The sequence below is a fragment of the Bombina bombina genome, chromosome 2 (assembly GCF_027579735.1).
Source record: "Bombina bombina isolate aBomBom1 chromosome 2, aBomBom1.pri, whole genome shotgun sequence".
In the NCBI taxonomy this organism is placed as follows: domain Eukaryota; kingdom Metazoa; phylum Chordata; class Amphibia; order Anura; family Bombinatoridae; genus Bombina; species Bombina bombina.
Genome location: NC_069500.1, coordinates 279039162 through 279056416, shown reverse-complemented (window position 1 = coordinate 279056416; position 17255 = coordinate 279039162). Strand labels below are relative to the sequence as shown.

Here is a 17255-nt window from a genome sequence, read left to right as displayed (position 1 = left end):
AAGCCAGGGCTTCTCATATTTTGTATTACCGTCTCTTCTGTTTTAAGTAATCAGTTCAGGTAAATTGCATGCCTTGGTTTGCTTCTTTAATCTGCGCTAGACCTTTTCAAAGAAACACAAACCTTGGTCCTTTGCACATGGAGCCTCTACATCAAGATAACTATTTTTTATATCTACCCAACATGCTTGTTTTTCTTGGCAGGAAGGGCTTTCTAGACATGGTCAGGGAAACTGAATTGTAGAGCGCACATGAGTAAGATTCAGGTGATTAGTATAACACAGCACTTTACTGTTGGTTCGGTATCACATTTATAATGGCGTATTGGCCTTGCAAATGTCTTACAATAAAAAGTTATCAATTTAAAGATAAAGTATCTTGCTTTTCAGTTGTGTAGAAATCAGTGTGTTTGTGTGTGTGTGTGATATATAATGGCTAATGGTTTTTATTTAAGTTTGTATTCTTTTTTATTGGGATACCTATACCAATTACATGTTTTTCAGACAACCCTTACATTTACAAATATCCTGTGACAGATTTATAAAAAGAAAGTTCTATTATTTATAAAGCATTTTAAGTAACAGCCTTTGCATTTATTTGCTACATACCAACATTAAAGTAACCATAATTATAGGGATATGAAACCCAAAAATTTCTTGCAATTTTAAACAAATTTCCAATTTACTTCTATTATATAGTTTGCTTCATTCACTTGCTGTCCTTTATTGAAAATAATACCTAGGTAGGCTCAGGACCAGCAAAGCACTGCTGGGAGCTAGCTGCTGATTGGTGGCTGCACATATATGCCTCTTATCATTGGCTTACCTGATGTGTTCAGCTAGCCCCAGTAATGCATTGCTGCTCATTCAACAAAGGATACAAATAGAGCAAAGCAAATTTGAGAATTTAAGTAAATTGGAACGCTGTTTAAAATTGTATTATCTATCTGAATCATGAAAACATTTTTGGGTTTCATTTCACTTTAAACTTTAGCTATTCTTTCTTTCCTAAGATATGGTGAGTCCACAACGTCATCAATTACTAGTGGGAATATCTCTCCTGGCCAGCAGGAGGCGGCAAAGAGCACCACAGCAAAGCTGTTAAAGGGACAGTAAACACCAGAATTGTTGTTGTTTAAAAAGGTAGATAATCCCTTTATTACCCATTCCCCAATTTTGCATAACCAACACAGTTATAATATACTTTTTACCTCTGTGATTACCTTGTATCTATGGCTCTGCAAACTGCCGCCTTATTTAAGTTCTTTTGACAGACTTGCGTTTTTAGCCAATCGGTGCTTGCTCCTTGAAGCTTCACATGCCTGAGCTCAATGTTATCTATATGAAACACATGAACTAACGCCCTCTAGTGGTGAAAAATGGTCAATGCTTTCAGATTATAGGTGGCCTTCAAGGTCTAAGAAATTAGCATATATACCTCCTAGGTTTAGCTTTCAACTAAGAATACCAAGAGAGCAAAGCAAAATTGGTAATACAAGTAAATTGGAAAGTTGTTTAAAATTACATGCCCTATTTAAATCATGAGGTTTTTTTTTGTTTTTTTTTTAACTTGACTGTCCCTTTAAGTATTAGTCCCGCACCCATAATCCCCAGTCATTCTCTTTGCCTCTGTCAATGGAGGAGGTGAAGTTTGATGTCTGAAGAAATAAAATCCTTTTATGGGATAGTTTTCCCTGCAAGCAAGGATTTGAGTATAGCTGTAGTCCACTTCAATCTCTGCTGCAGAGTAGTGGTGGCTTTTAAGCAGTTAGGAAACAAAGTAAGTACCACCTAAAACTTCCTAACATATTGCTGCCCTAAGTATAGAAAGCCAGAGTTGGTTACTCTGTTCTTTCTTTTTTTCTACAGGTCTCTGTAAGGAGTTTGTGTCCTTTCTAGGTATAGGAGACTTTGTACTTTAGAGGATTCATTATTTATATTCTGCAGTTTTCTTTATGTGATTTAGGATTCGATAGGCAGTATGCAGGCACTATGAGATTTGGGGATTGCACTGTGGACCCGGGTGCTGCTAGATTTTTATTGTCAGCAAGTGTTTTGTTTATGTTAGTAACGGTTATTGCTATGTTTTTTTGGGATTGCGCGCCTTTTTCCTATCTGCGCTTTTCCGGATGTGCTGGTCATATGATCCTTGTGTTTCCTTTATACGGAACGGATCAGCGTCTGTGGTGTTTCTGCAATCTGTCTCAGTGTATGTGCAGTTGCGTGTCGATCTGTGTTATCTTCAAGTCTCCTGGAGTTGTGGTAGGCACCTCAGCGCTCCTGAGGTGTAGAGGTTCTCAAGTTTTTAGGTTTTTTTGATGTTTTTTATTTTTAGGTCTCTCTTAAAGTGACAGTTGTCCTTTATTTCAAATTTATTTTTTTCCTTTTTTTCTAAGCTATGGACATGGATAATGATGATATTGTTTTTAATAAATATTTATTATGTTTAGAGGTGCAAATTGTTTCTCCTTTGCAATTTTGTACTACTTGTTTAGCTAGAACGCTACAATGTAAAGAAAAATGATTACACTATGAGCCTAATGTCTCGCAGGATGATGCTGTTCAGGCAATGCCGCAACCTTCTCCTCAAACGTCCTAAGCCTTTATGGCGTCACATGCAGTGCCCTGCGGTTCTTCTCAACCTCCTAGTGGGGTATATTTGCCTTCTGATTTCACCCGAACAGATATCTTCTGTGATATCTTCAGCTTTATCTGCTTTTCCTGTTTTAAGAAAACGCAAGGGGAAAACTAAATACTTAATAGATAGTAAGGTGCCTGTTTTAGCAGCTACTATACAGGTCGATCTTCCTCATAACTTTAGGGAGGAAGTTACTTCAGTTCCTTCTGAGGGTGAAATCTCCGATTCTGACAGTTAATCTTTTGTCTGAGGTGGAAGAAGTAAGCTTTAGGTTTAAGCTTGAACACCTTTGTGTTTTATTAGAGGTATTGGCTTCTTTTGGATGATTCTGACTTTCCTGTTGTGGTTAACCCTAAGAGATCTAGTAAGCTTAATAGATTCTATGATGTCTCTTCCTCTGTGGAAGTGTTTCCTGTTCCAGATCGTGTAACAGAGATTATTGCACAGGAATGGGAAAAACCAGGGATTCCTTTCTCCCTGTCTTCAGTTTTTAAGAAGATGTTTCCTATTGCTGAATCCATTAAAGATTCTTGGCGCACGTTGCCTAAAGTAGAAGGGGTTATTTCTTCTCTATGATCCCTATAGAGGATAGTTTATCTTTTAAGGATCCAATGGCTAAGAAGCTGGAGGTTTATTTGAAGAGGATGTATGTGCATCAGGGTCTTCAATGGTAACGTGCAGCATCATATTGGTGCGATGCCTTGTCTGAAACTATTTTAGAGGAAACTTTGTTGGAGGAAATTCAGGATAGGATTAAGGCTCTTAAGCTAGCCAATTCTTTTATTTCTGATGCTAACATGCAAGTTATTAAATTGGGGGGCAAGATGTTTGGTTTCTTTGTCTTGGCTCACAGGGCTTTGTGGCTTAAATCTTGGTCAGCTGATGTTTCCTCCAAATCTAAGCTTTTGGTGCTTCCCTACAAGGGTAAGTCTTTGTTTGGACCTGGACTGGCAGAAATAATATCCAATATTACGGGTGGGAAAGGATCTTTTCTACCGCAAGACAAGAAGATTAGATTTAAAGGACGTCAAAGTAATTTTCGTTCCTATTGTAATTTCAAAGGTCAAAAGCCTTCCGCTTCCAAACTATGAGAAATCCAAGTCCTCTTGGAGACCCAGTTAGTCCTGGAACAAGGTGAAGCAATCCTAAGAAACCCTCAGCTAAGTCTTAGTCAGCATTATGGGTCGGCCCTCGGTCCAGAGTCGGATCAAGTGGGGGGCAGACTTTCCCTGTTTTGTCAGGAGTGGTTATGAGATGTCCCAGATCCTTGGGCTGTGGGCATTGTTTCTCAGGGTTACAAGATAGAATTCCATTTTTTCCCTCCCAGGGGCAGGTTTCACCTCTCAAGGTTGTCTGCTCATCAGGTAAAAAGAGAGGCATTCTTGAACTGCATTCCGGATCTTTTCTCTGTAGGAGTGATTGTTCCAGTAAAGGAACTGGGTCTAGGATCCTATTCAAATCTGTTTGTGGTTCCTAAAAAAGAAGGAACTTTTCGTCCCATTTTAGACCTAAAGTGTCTCAACAAGTTTCTCAGGGTGCCGGGATCATTACAAATTTTTGAGATTCGTTTTTCTAGACAAACATTTTCAGTTTGTGGTTCTTCCGTTTGGCCTTGCTTCAGCTCCCAGAATTTTTTTAAAGGATCTGGGGGCTCTCTCTTGGCAATCATCGCGTCTTGGGGAATTGCAGTGGAGCCTTACTTAGACAACATTTTAGTTCAGGCACCATCTTTTCAACAAGCAAGCTCCCATACAGAGATCTTGTTGTCTTTTCTAAGTTCCCACAGATGGAAAGTGAATCTGGGAAAGATTTCCCTTGTTCCAGCTACAAGTGTGGTGTTCTTAGGGACTATAATAGATTCCCCATCTATGAAGATTATTCTGATGGAGGTCAGGAAATCCTAATTTCTCTCTGCTTGCCTCTTCTATCTACTGTTTGGCCATCAGTAGCCCAATGTATGCAGGTGATTGGTTTGATGGTTGCTTCCATGGACATCCTTCCCTTTGCTCAATTCCATATGAGAGTTCTGCATGCTCACGTAATGGAACGGAAACCATTTGGATCTGTCTCAGAGGATAGATCTAGATGTGTCTTCCCTGGTGGTTTTCTCAGGAACATCTGTCTCAGGGCAAATGCTTCCGGAGACTTTCTTGGGTGATCGTGACCACGGATGCTGGGACTTGTTAAGGGTGCAGGGAGTATGGACTTGGTATGAGTCTGCTCTCCCCATAAATATCTTGGAGCTGAGAGCGATTTACAATTCTCTAATAACTTGGCCTCAGTTGGCTTTAGCCCGATTTATCAGATTTCAGTCAGACAATATTACCTATGTGGGTTACATCACCCACCAGGGAGGAACTCGGAGTTCCTTAGCCATGAGGGAGATGGCTCGGATTATTCAGTGGGCAGAAGTTCACGATTGTTTATCTGCAATCCTTATTCCAGGAGTGGGCAATTGGGAAGCGGATTTTCTGAGCTGACAGAATTTTAATCCTGGGGAGTGGGCTCTCCATCTGGAGGTGTTTTCCAGGTTAACCCTCAAATGGGGGGTGCCGGAGTTGGATCTGCTGGCATCTCAGCAGAATGCCAAGCCTCCATGGTACAGTTCAAGGTCAAGAAATCTGCAGGTAGCTCTGATAGATGCTCTGGGGGTGCCTTGGGGATTCGTTCTAGTTTATCTGTTTCCTCCGTTTGCTCTCCTTCCATGAGTCATTGCTTGTATCAAACAGGAGAGAGTGTCTGTAATTTTAATAGCTCCTGCATGGCCGCATAGGATCTGGTATGCAGACCTAGTGAACATGTCATCTCTGCCTCCTTGTAGGCTGCCTCTGAGGAAGGAACTTCTAACTCGGGGTCCTTTCTTCCATCCAAATCTCGTTTCTCTGAAACTGAGTGCTTGGAGATTGAACGCTTAGTTTTGTCTAAGCGTGGTTTTTCTGAGTTGGTCATTTAGACCATGATCCAGGCTCGCAAGCCTGTTACATGGAAAATTTACCATAAGGTATGGCGTAAATACCTTTACTGGTGTGAATCTAAGGGCTACTCTTGGAGTAGGGTTAGGATTCCTAGAATTTTGTCTTTTCTCCAGGAAGGTCTGTAGAAGAGGTTTTCAGATCTCTGCTTTATCTATTCTATTGCATAAGCTTTTTGGTGGTTGTGCCAGATGTTCAATCTTTTTCTCAGGCCTTAGTCAGAATCAGGCCTGTGTTTAAGTCAGTTACTCGTCCTTAGTCTTAACCTGGTTTTTAAGGTTTTGCAGCAGGCTCCGTTTGAGCCAATGCATTCCATAGATATTAATTTATCTTGGAAGGTTTTGTTCTTGTTGCTATTTCTTCTGCGAGGAGAGTTTCGGAACTCTCAGCTTTGCAGTATGATTCTCCTTACCTTATCTTTCATGCGGATAAGGTGGTCCTACGTACTAGGTTGGGTTTTCTTCCTAAAGTGGTTTCGGTTAGGAATATTAATCAGGAAATCGTTGTTCCTTCTCTCTGTCCCAATCCTACTTCTCATAAGGAGCGTCTGTTGGACAACTTGGATGTGGTGCATGCTTTAAAATTCTATTTACAGGCGACTCAGGATTTTCCCAGTCTTCTGCCCTTTTTGTTTTTCTTGGGAAAGCGTAAGGGTCAGAAGGCTACCGCTACTTCTCTTTCCTTTTGGTTGAAACGTATGATTCGTTTTGCTTATGAGACTGCTGGACAGCAGCCTCCTGAGAGAGTTACAGCTCATTCCACTAGGGCTGTCTCCTTGGGCTTTCAAAAATGAAGCTTCTGTGGAACAGATTTGCAAGGCTGCAACTTGGTCCTCCCTGCACACTTTTTTTCAAAATTTTATAAATTTGATACTTTTGCCTCGGCTGAGGCCTCTCTTGGGAGGAATGTTCTGCAGGCGTTGGTGCCTTCTGTTTAGGTCTGCCGGTCTTGTTTTCCCTCCCTAGTCATCGGTGTCCTCTAGCTTGGGTATTGGTTCCCACTAGTAATTGACATCGTGGACTCACCATATCTTAGGAAAGAAAATAAAATTTATGCTTACATGATAAACTTCTTTCTTCCTGGTTATGGTCCACGACCCCACCCTTATATTTAAGACTATTATTTTTTACTAAACCTCAGGCCCCTCTACACTTTTGTGTTCCTTTTTCCATTTCCCTTCGGTCAAATGACTAGGGGTTATGGGTAGGGGAGTGATACTTAACAGCTTTGCTGTGCTGCTCTTGGCCGCCTCCTGCTGGCCAGGAGAGATATTCCCACTAGTAATTGATGACGTTGTGAACTCTCCATATCCGGAAATAAATTTATCAGGTAAGCATACATTTTGTTTTTCAAAATGTCAGCATTAAGGATCATAGGATTCTTAAAGTACAGAATGCATTTTTGTTTATAAGAACATATATTTCTATACAGGTTGAATGCTGTAAACAATGCTCAGTTTTGCTCTCATCCATTAGCCCAGCATTAAAATGGTAAAATCAGGAACTTGTATATAAATAACTCGGTCTGTATAACAAGCAACTGACCAAAGCACAAAAATAAAGACTATCCCTGGGTAAAAAGGTCAGTTCAAACATAAAATATACACAAAAAATATGCTAAACGCTCACGTTTTTCTTGTTCTTTGATCACAATAAGGGGGTGTTATATTATGGGAAATTTTTATATCACTTATTACTTACAGAGTGATGCTTGCTTCCTCTGCTGCACAGAGGTACAGTGACGCCAAACTATTAGAGTGCTAAAAATGTTTGGCATTCCTTTAAAGGGCCAGTAAACCAACCAAATAATGTTATATAAATCCGCACATAGTTCAGAATTATATAACATTAGCTTAGCGCCAGCTTTCTAAAGCAAAAGGTTGCACAGATATTTTCCTACGAAAAATAATTTTACAAAACGCTGCTCCTGGCTCTACTGTGCGATCTCTTTTTTTTTTTCCCTAAGCGCATCAGGCACGCTGTCTAGCCACAGCGGGCCCAATTGCGCCATTAAACTGAATGTAGCTCGCTACCAGAGCGGGAGCGAGCTACATTTTAGTTATATGGTGCGATAGGGTGGCGCTGTGACTAAACAGCGTTCCTGATGTGTTTAGGAAAAAATCAGACCCGCTCATTAAAGCCAGGTGTGGCGTTCTGTAAAACTCCTTTTCGCAGGAAAATATCTGTGCAATCCTTTGCTTTAGAAAGATGGCGGTAAGCTAATGTTATATAATTCTGCACTATGTGAAGAAATATATAAGATTTATTTGGTGGTTTTATTGGCCCTTTAACTTAATTTAGTGTTATATCAGTGGTTTAGTATTTTTTCAAACATGTATGTGATTAGTTTGACACATTAAAATATATTTCTCCAACATAGGTGTGTCCGGTCCACGGCGTCATCCTTACTTGTGGGATATTCTCTTCCCCAACAGGAAATGGCAAAGAGCCCAGCAAAGCTGGTCACATGATCCCTCCTAGGCTCCGCCTACCCCAGTCATTCTCTTTGCCGTTGTACAGGCAACATCTCCACGGAGATGGCTTAGAGTTTTTTAGTGTTTAACTGTAGTTTTTATTATTCAATCAAGAGTTTGTTATTTTGAAATAGTGCTGGTATGTACTATTTACTCAGAAACAGAAAAGAGATGAAGATTTCTGTTTGTATGAGGAAAATGATTTTAGCAACCGTCACTAAAATCCATGGCTGTTCCACACAGGACTGTTGAGAGCAATTAACTTCAGTTGGGGGAACAGTGAGCAGTCTCTTGCTGCTTGAGGTATGACACATTCTAACAAGACGATGTAATGCTGGAAGCTGTCATTTTCCCTATGGGATCCGGTAAGCCATGTTTATTACGATCGTAAATAAGGGCTTCAAAAAGGGCTTATTAAGACTGTAGACTTTTTCTGGGCTAAATCGATTCATTATTAACTCATATTTAGCCTTGAGGAATCATTTTATCTGGGTATTTTGATATAATCATATCGGCAGGCACTGTTTTAGACACCTTATTCTTTAGGGGCTTTCCCAAAGCATAGGCAGAGCCTCATTTTCGCGCCGGTGTTGCGCACTTGTTTTTGAGAGGCATGGCATGCAGTCGCATGTGAGAGGAGCTCTGATACTTAGAAAAGACTTTCTGAAGGCGTCATTTGGTATCGTATTCCCCTTGGGGCTTGGTTGGGTCTCAGCAAAGCAGATACCAGGGACTGTAAAGGGGTTAAAGTTCAAAACGGCTCCGGTTCCGTTATTTTAAGGGTTAAAATATGCAATACTTTTAAGGCTTTAAGACACTGTGGTGAAAATTTGGTGAATTTTGAACAATTCCTTCATGTTTTTTCGCAATTGCAGTAATAAAGTGTGTTCAGTTTAAAATTTAAAGTGACAGTAACGGTTTTATTTTAAAACGTTTTTTGTACTTTGTTATCAAGTTTATGCCTGTTTAACATGTCTGAACTACCAGATAGACTGTGTTCTGAATGTGGGGAAGCCAGAATTCCTATTCATTTAAATAAATGTGATTTATGTGACAATGATGCCCAAGATGATTCCTCAAGTGAGGGGAGTAAGCATGGTACTGCATCATTCCCTCCTTCGTCTACACGAGTCTTGCCCACTCAGGAGGCCCCTAGTACATCTAGCGCGCCAATACTCCTTACTATGCAACAATTAACGGCTGTAATGGATAATTCTGTCAAAAACATTTTAGCCAAAATGAACACTTATCAGCGTAAGCGCGACTGCTCTGTTTTAGATACTGAAGAGCATGACGACGCTGATAATAATATTTCTGAAGGGCCCCTAACCCAGTCTGATGGGGCCAGGGAGGTTTTGTCTGAGGGAGAAATTACTGATTCAGGGAACATTTCTCAACAAGCTGAACCTGATGTGATTGCATTTAAATTTAAGTTGGAACATCTCCGCATTCTGCTTAAGGAGGTATTATCCACTCTGGATGATTGTGACAAGTTGGTCATCCCAGAGAAACTATGTAAAATGGACAAGTTCCTAGAGGTGCCGGGGCTCCCAGAAGCTTTTCCTATACCCAAGCGGGTGGCGGACATTGTTAATAAAGAATGGGAAAGGCCCGGTATTCCTTTCATCCCTCCCCCCATATTTAAAAAATTGTTTCCTATGGTCGACCCTAGAAAGGACTTATGGCAGACAGTCCCCAAGGTCGAGGGAGCGGTTTCCACTTTAAATAAACGCACCACTATACCCATAGAGGATAGTTGTGCTTTCAAAGATCCTATGGATAAAAAATTAGAAGGTTTGCTTAAAAAGATGTTTGTTCAGCAGGGTTACCTTCTACAACCAATTTCATGCATTGTCCCTGTCGCTACAGCCGCATGTTTCTGGTTCGATGAGCTGATAAAGGCGGTCGGTAGTGATTCTCCTCCTTATGAGGAGATTATGGACAGAATCAATGCTCTCAAATTGGCTAATTCTTTCACCCTAGACGCCACTTTGCAATTGGCTAGGTTAGCGGCTAAGAATTCTGGGTTTGCTATTGTGGCGCGCAGAGCGCTTTGGTTGAAATCTTGGTCGGCTGATGCGTCTTCCAAGAACAAGCTACTTAACATTCCTTTCAAGGGGAAAACGCTGTTTGGCCCTGACTTGAAAGAGATTATCTCTGATATCACTGGGGGTAAGGGCCACGCCCTTCCTCAGGATCGGCCTTTCAAGGCAAAAAATAAACCTAATTTTCGTCCCTTTCGTAGAAACGGACCAGCCCAAAGTGCTACGTCCTCTAAGCAAGAGGGTAATACTTCTCAAGCCAAGCCAGCTTGGAGACCAATGCAAGGCTGGAACAAGGGAAAGCAGGCCAAGAAACCTGCCACTGCTACCAAGACAGCATGAAATGTTGGCCCCCGATCCGGGACCGGATCTGGTGGGGGGCAGACTCTCTCTCTTCACTCAGGCTTGGGCAAGAGATGTTCTGGATCCTTGGGCGCTAGAAATAGTCTCCCAAGGTTATCTTCTGGAATTCAAGGGACTTCCCCCAAGGGGGAGGTTCCACAGGTCTCAGTTGTCTTCAGACCACATAAAAAGACAGGCATTCTTACATTGTGTAGAAGACCTGTTAAAAATGGGAGTGATTCATCCTGTTCCATTAAGAGAACAAGGGATGGGGTTCTACTCCAATCTGTTTATAGTTCCCAAAAAAGAGGGAACGTTCAGACCAATCTTAGATCTCAAGATTTTAAACAAGTTTCTCAAGGTTCCATCGTTCAAGATGGAAACCATTCGAACTATTCTTCCTTCCATCCAGGACGGTCAATTCATGACCACGGTGGATTTAAAGGATGCGTATCTACATATTCCTATCCACAAGGAACATCATCGGTTCCTGAGGTTCGCATTCCTGGACAAACATTACCAGTTCGTGGCGCTTCCTTTCGGATTAGCCACTGCTCCAAGGATTTTCACAAAGGTACTAGGGTCCCTTCTAGCTGTGCTAAGACCAAGGGGCATCGCTGTAGTACCTTACTTGGACGACATTCTGATTCAAGCGTCGTCCCTTCCTCAAGCAAAGGCTCACACGGACATTGTCCTGGCCTTTCTCAGATCTCACGGATGGAAAGTGAACGTGGAAAAGAGTTCTCTATCTCCGTCAACAAGGGTTCCCTTCTTGGGAACAATAATAGACTCCTTAGAAATGAGGATTTTTCTGACAGAGGCCAGAAAAACAAAACTTCTAGACTCTTGTCGGATACTTCATTCCGTTCCTCTTCCTTCCATAGCTCAGTGCATGGAAGTGATCGGGTTGATGGTAGCGGCAATGGACATAGTTCCTTTTGCACGCATTCATCTAAGACCATTACAACTGTGCATGCTCAGTCAGTGGAATGGGGACTATACAGACTTGTCTCCGAAGATACAAGTAAATCAGAGGACCAGAGACTCACTCCGTTGGTGGCTGTCCCTGGACAACCTGTCACGAGGGATGACATTCCGCAGACCAGAGTGGGTCATTGTCACGACCGACGCCAGTCTGATGGGCTGGGGCGCGGTCTGGGGATCCCTGAAAGCTCAGGGTCTTTGGTCTCGGGAAGAATCTCTTCTACCGATAAATATTCTGGAACTGAGAGCGATATTCAATGCTCTCAAGGCTTGGCCTCAGCTAGCGAGGGCCAAGTTCATACGGTTTCAATCAGACAACATGACAACTGTTGCGTACATCAACCATCAGGGGGGAACAAGGAGTTCCCTGGCGATGGAAGAAGTGACCAAAATCATTCTATGGGCGGAGTCTCACTCCTGCCACCTGTCTGCTATCCACATCCCAGGAGTGGAAAATTGGGAAGCGGATTTTCTGAGTCGTCAGACATTGCATCCGGGGGAGTGGGAACTCCATCCGGAAATCTTTGCCCAAGTCACTCAGCTGTGGGGCATTCCAGACATGGATCTGATGGCCTCTCGTCAGAACTTCAAAGTTCCTTGCTACGGGTCCAGATCCAGGGATCCCAAGGCGGCTCTAGTGGATGCACTAGTAGCACCTTGGACCTTCAAACTAGCTTATGTGTTCCCGCCGTTTCCTCTCATCCCCAGGCTGGTAGCCAGGATCAATCAGGAGAGGGCGTCGGTGATCTTGATAGCTCCTGCGTGGCCACGCAGGACTTGGTATGCAGATCTGGTGAATATGTCATCGGCTCCACCTTGGAAGCTACCTTTGAGACGAGACCTTCTTGTTCAGGGTCCGTTCGAACATCCGAATCTGGTTTCACTCCAGCTGACTGCTTGGAGATTGAACGCTTGATCTTATCGAAGCGAGGGTTCTCAGATTCTGTTATCGATACTCTTGTTCAGGCCAGAAAGCCTGTAACTAGAAAGATTTACCACAAAATTTGGAAAAAATATATCTGTTGGTGTGAATCTAAAGGATTCCCTTGGGACAAGGTTAAGATTCCTAGGATTCTATCCTTCCTTCAAGAAGGACTGGAAAAAGGATTATCTGCAAGTTCCCTGAAGGGACAGATTTCTGCCTTGTCTGTGTTACTTCACAAAAAGCTGGCCGCTGTGCCAGATGTTCAAGCCTTTGTTCAGGCTCTGGTTAGAATTAAGCCTGTTTACAAACCTTTGACTCCTCCTTGGAGTCTCAATTTAGTTCTTTCAGTTCTTCAGGGGGTTCCGTTTGAACCCTTGCATTCCGTTGATATTAAGTTATTATCTTGGAAAGTTTTGTTTTTAGTTGCAATTTCTTCTGCTAGAAGAGTTTCAGAATTATCTGCTCTGCAGTGTTCTCCTCCTTATCTGGTGTTCCATGCAGATAAGGTGGTTTTACGTACTAAACCTGGTTTTCTTCCAAAAGTTGTTTCTAACAAAAACATTAACCAGGAGATTATCGTACCTTCTCTGTGTCCGAAACCAGTTTCAAAGAAGGAACGTTTGTTGCACAATTTGGATGTTGTTCGCGCTCTGAAATTCTATTTAGATGCTACAAAGGATTTTAGACAAACATCTTCCTTGTTTGTTGTTTATTCCGGTAAAAGGAGAGGTCAAAAAGCAACTTCTACCTCTCTCTCTTTTTGGATTAAAAGCATCATCAGATTGGCTTACGAGACTGCCGGACGGCAGCCTCCCGAAAGAATCACAGCTCATTCCACTAGGGCTGTGGCTTCCACATGGGCCTTCAAGAACGAGGCTTCTGTTGATCAGATATGTAGGGCAGCGACTTGGTCTTCACTGCACACTTTTACCAAATTTTACAAGTTTGATACTTTTGCTTCTTCTGAGGCTATTTTTGGGAGAAAGGTTTTGCAAGCCGTGGTGCCTTCCATTTAGGTGACCTGATTTGCTCCCTCCCTTCATCCGTGTCCTAAAGCTTTGGTATTGGTTCCCACAAGTAAGGATGACGCCGTGGACCGGACACACCTATGTTGGAGAAAACAGAATTTATGTTTACCTGATAAATTACTTTCTCCAACGGTGTGTCCGGTCCACGGCCCGCCCTGGTTTTTTTAATCAGGTCTGATAATTTATTTTCTTTAACTACAGTCACCACGGTACCATATGGTTTCTCCTATGCAAATATTCCTCCTTAACGTCGGTCGAATGACTGGGGTAGGCGGAGCCTAGGAGGGATCATGTGACCAGCTTTGCTGGGCTCTTTGCCATTTCCTGTTGGGGAAGAGAATATCCCACAAGTAAGGATGACGCCGTGGACCGGACACACCGTTGGAGAAAGTAATTTATCAGGTAAACATAAATTCTGTTTTTGCTATACCCATTCAGTTATCACTAGTCTCAATATATTTACCATAGAAATACAGTAAGTATATAGTAAAAGCTCACTAATTTATAGGTGTCCCTACCTGCTGTGTTCTGAGTGTGGCAATCTAGTTCCCTTCTGAGGACACAAGTACAATATATTATTTGTGCACATGGATATTATGGTATATATATTTGATATAATTTTTGGATCTATGTACATATACTATGTATCCCCTTAATAACACCAAATCTGTTTTGTATAATTTATTGAATTTAAATCTTTTGGCTGAATAAATGCATTTCTCACAGATTTGCAGAGCCTTGTCCGTACTGGGGATAGATGTTTTCTGACCACTGAAGTAGAAAGAAAAGCTTCCTTGTGTGAAGGTTTGCATCCCCTATCCTCTTCTTGCTTTGGTCAGTTTAGAGGTTGGTAGGCTGAGTGGAATTATCTTTGAAGTTCCCAGTGGAATTATGGACTGTAGCTGACTATCAGAGGATGCCTCCTACTGGTTACCATTGCCCATATTGTTATCCTGCAGTAGAACTGCAACAACTAATTTAATCGATTATGAAAATGATTGCTAACGAATCTCATTTGATTAGATGGTCTGCGCATGACACCAGCTGCTTCAGTTCCTATGAACTCCTGCACATGGTGGTGTTTTTTTTATGGTTCTGTTTAGCTTAAAGGATGTCTACAGATGTTTACTTTTTCAGGACAGTATAAGTTTCTTTTTCAGTTTACAGCTATTCCTGGCTTATGTGGAATAGATCAACTGTGGAGCCCAAAAATAATTTGGATTGGATTGTTTATATTAAATCACAGAGCCGCCAACTCTCCCATTCTGGCCGTGTGACACACAATTTGCTTTGTTTTCTCACGGTGTGCTGGGAACCAGTGGAAACTGCTAGGAGGCAGCAGTGAGGAAGAGAATAAAGAAGTGGCAACATTAGGAGGACATCAACAGCCTAGTAAGAAATAAAGTCCAGACTTATTTTGTTGAGCGGCCCCTTGCCAAGGTGGAAAGCCGTTTGCATTTGTAGAGAGCTAACAAAGATAAATATCCCATTGTGGCAAAATTCAACCTACTTATGCATCCCAGGCACCTCAACACCATCTGAGCGCCTCTTCTCAGCTATAGGCAATATAGCTTACAAAAAGAGAGAGCCAGCCTCAGCCAGGAGCTTGTGGTCCTGTTGACATTTCCTCATTTCAATGCAAAGTTTCTGAAGAGTGAATAACAGAATCTAATTAACAGTGATAGTCTACCTCTTTATAGTTCTGCCTCTCTTCAAACAGTTCAATGTTTTGTTTTGTGTTCTGCTGTTTAACCCTTTCATGACCGGGTTAAAAAGTTTACATCGGAACAGCGTTCATATGTAGACAAATTGAAATCACACGATCGTGCAAAAGATTGCAAGATTTCAATTATGGGATCGGGTCAGGGGGGGTCCCTAAGACGCTAGGAATGCCCTCCAGACCGCGATCAAATCCTGCAAGCCTAGTAGGCTCAGGACAGCCGTTTGTGATGACGTATTCCGTCAGAACGGCTTTAAAGCCCAGTGCCGTTCTGACGGAATACAATGGCATAACGGCATTAAAAGGTTAAATTGGACGGACAGTTGATTAATGTAAAGTTTTATTCTGAAATTTATATTTTAACACACTGGATTTTATTTAAAAAAAAAGAAAGAAAAAAATGGTATTGATTTATTTCTCCTGTTAAGTGTAGTCAGTCCACGGGTCATCATTACTTCTGGGATATTAACTCCTCCCCAACAGGAAGTGCAAGAGGATCACCCAAGCAGAGCTGCTATATAGCTCCTCCCCTCTACGTCACACCCAGTCATTCTCTTGCACCCAACTAATAGATAGGATGTGTGAGAGGACTGTGGTGATTATACTTAGTTTTTATATCTTCAATCAAAAGTTTGTTATTTTAAAACAGCACCGGAGTGTGTTGTTCCTTCTCAGGTAGAATTTGAAGAAGAATCTACCTGAGTTTTTGTATGATCTTAGCCGGCGTAGCCAAGATTCATTTTGCTGTTCTCGGCCATTCTGAGGAGTGAGGTAAACTTCAGATCAGGGGACAGCGGGCAGGTTCACCTGCAAAGAGGTATGTTGCAGTATATTATTTTCTGAGGAATGGAATTGACTGAGAAAATACTGTCAATACCGATATAATGTAAGTTCAGCCTTAAATGCAGTAGTAGCAACTGGTATCAGGCTGTTATGTATATATGTTTACACTTCAGTATTCTGGGGAATGGCACTTCACTGGGATAATACTATATGCATATAACTTTTAGCCTAACTTGCAGTGGGAACGACTAGCAGCAGGCTTTTTAATGACATTCATGTCATTTGATTTTAAACGTTTTGCTGGCATGTTAAATCGTTTAATTATCTGAGGTACTGGGTGAAAAATTGTTTTGGGCACTGTTTTTCCACTTGGCTGTCGTTTATTTTAATTTAAGACAGTTTACTGAACTTCCCTCACTGTTGTGGGTGAGGGTGAGGGGCCTATTTTGGCGCTTTTGCTACGCATCAGAAATTCAGTCACAAGTCTGTTTCTCTCCCTGCATGATCCGGATCGTCTCTACAGAGCTCAAGGGTCTTCAAAGATTATTTTGAGGGAGGTAATCACTCACAGCAGACCTGTGAGATTGTGCTTTGACTGTGATAAAAAACGTTTATATTTTGTACATTTTTTTCTGCTATTAAGGGTTAGTTATCCATTGCTAATGGGGGCAATCCTTTGCTAAATTTATGCCTTTACCGGGAAAATTTTGGTTTTTATAATTTCTCCGGTTCATTGTTATTCAACTGTCATAGTTCTTTTCTGTGCTTCTTAAAGGCACAGTACGTTTTTCATATTACTTGTAAATTGAGTTGAAAAGTATTTCCAAGCTTGCTAGTTTATTTGCTAGTTTGTTAAACATGTCTGACTCAGAGGAATATCTCTGTGCTATATGTGCAAAAGCCAAGGTGGAGCCCAATAGAAATTTATGTACTAATTGCATTGATGCTACTTTAAATAAAAGTCAATCTGTACAAATTGAACATCATTCACCAAACAACGAGGGGGAAGTTATGCCGACTAACTTGCCTCACGTGTCAGTACCTGCATCTCCCGCTCGGGAGGTGCGTGATATTGTAACGCCGAGTACTTCAGGGCGGCCATTACAAATCACACTACAGGACATGGCTAATGTTATGACTGAAGTTTTGTCTAAATTACCAGAACTTAGAGGTAAGCGAGATCACTCTGGGGTGAGAACAGAGTGCGCTGATAATAATAGGGCCATGTCAGATACTGCGTCACAATTTGCAGAACATGAGGACGGAGAGCTTCAATCTGCAGGTGACGGATCTGATCCAAATAGAGTGGATTCAGACATTTCAAATTTTAAGTTTAAACTAGAAAACCTCC

At 41.7% G+C, this 17255-nt stretch overlaps 1 protein-coding gene across 1 annotated transcript in view; it reads left to right on the top strand.

The window, feature by feature from the left end:
* FEM1C (fem-1 homolog C) overlaps nt 1–371 on the top strand; it is a 91368-nt gene extending 90997 nt beyond the window's left edge. The window contains exon 3 of the mRNA XM_053701566.1: nt 1–371. This exon is cut by the window's left edge and continues 2242 nt beyond it. The gene's annotated coding sequence lies outside the window, so the exon portion shown is untranslated.
* Nucleotides 372–17255: the final 16884 nt, after the last annotated feature.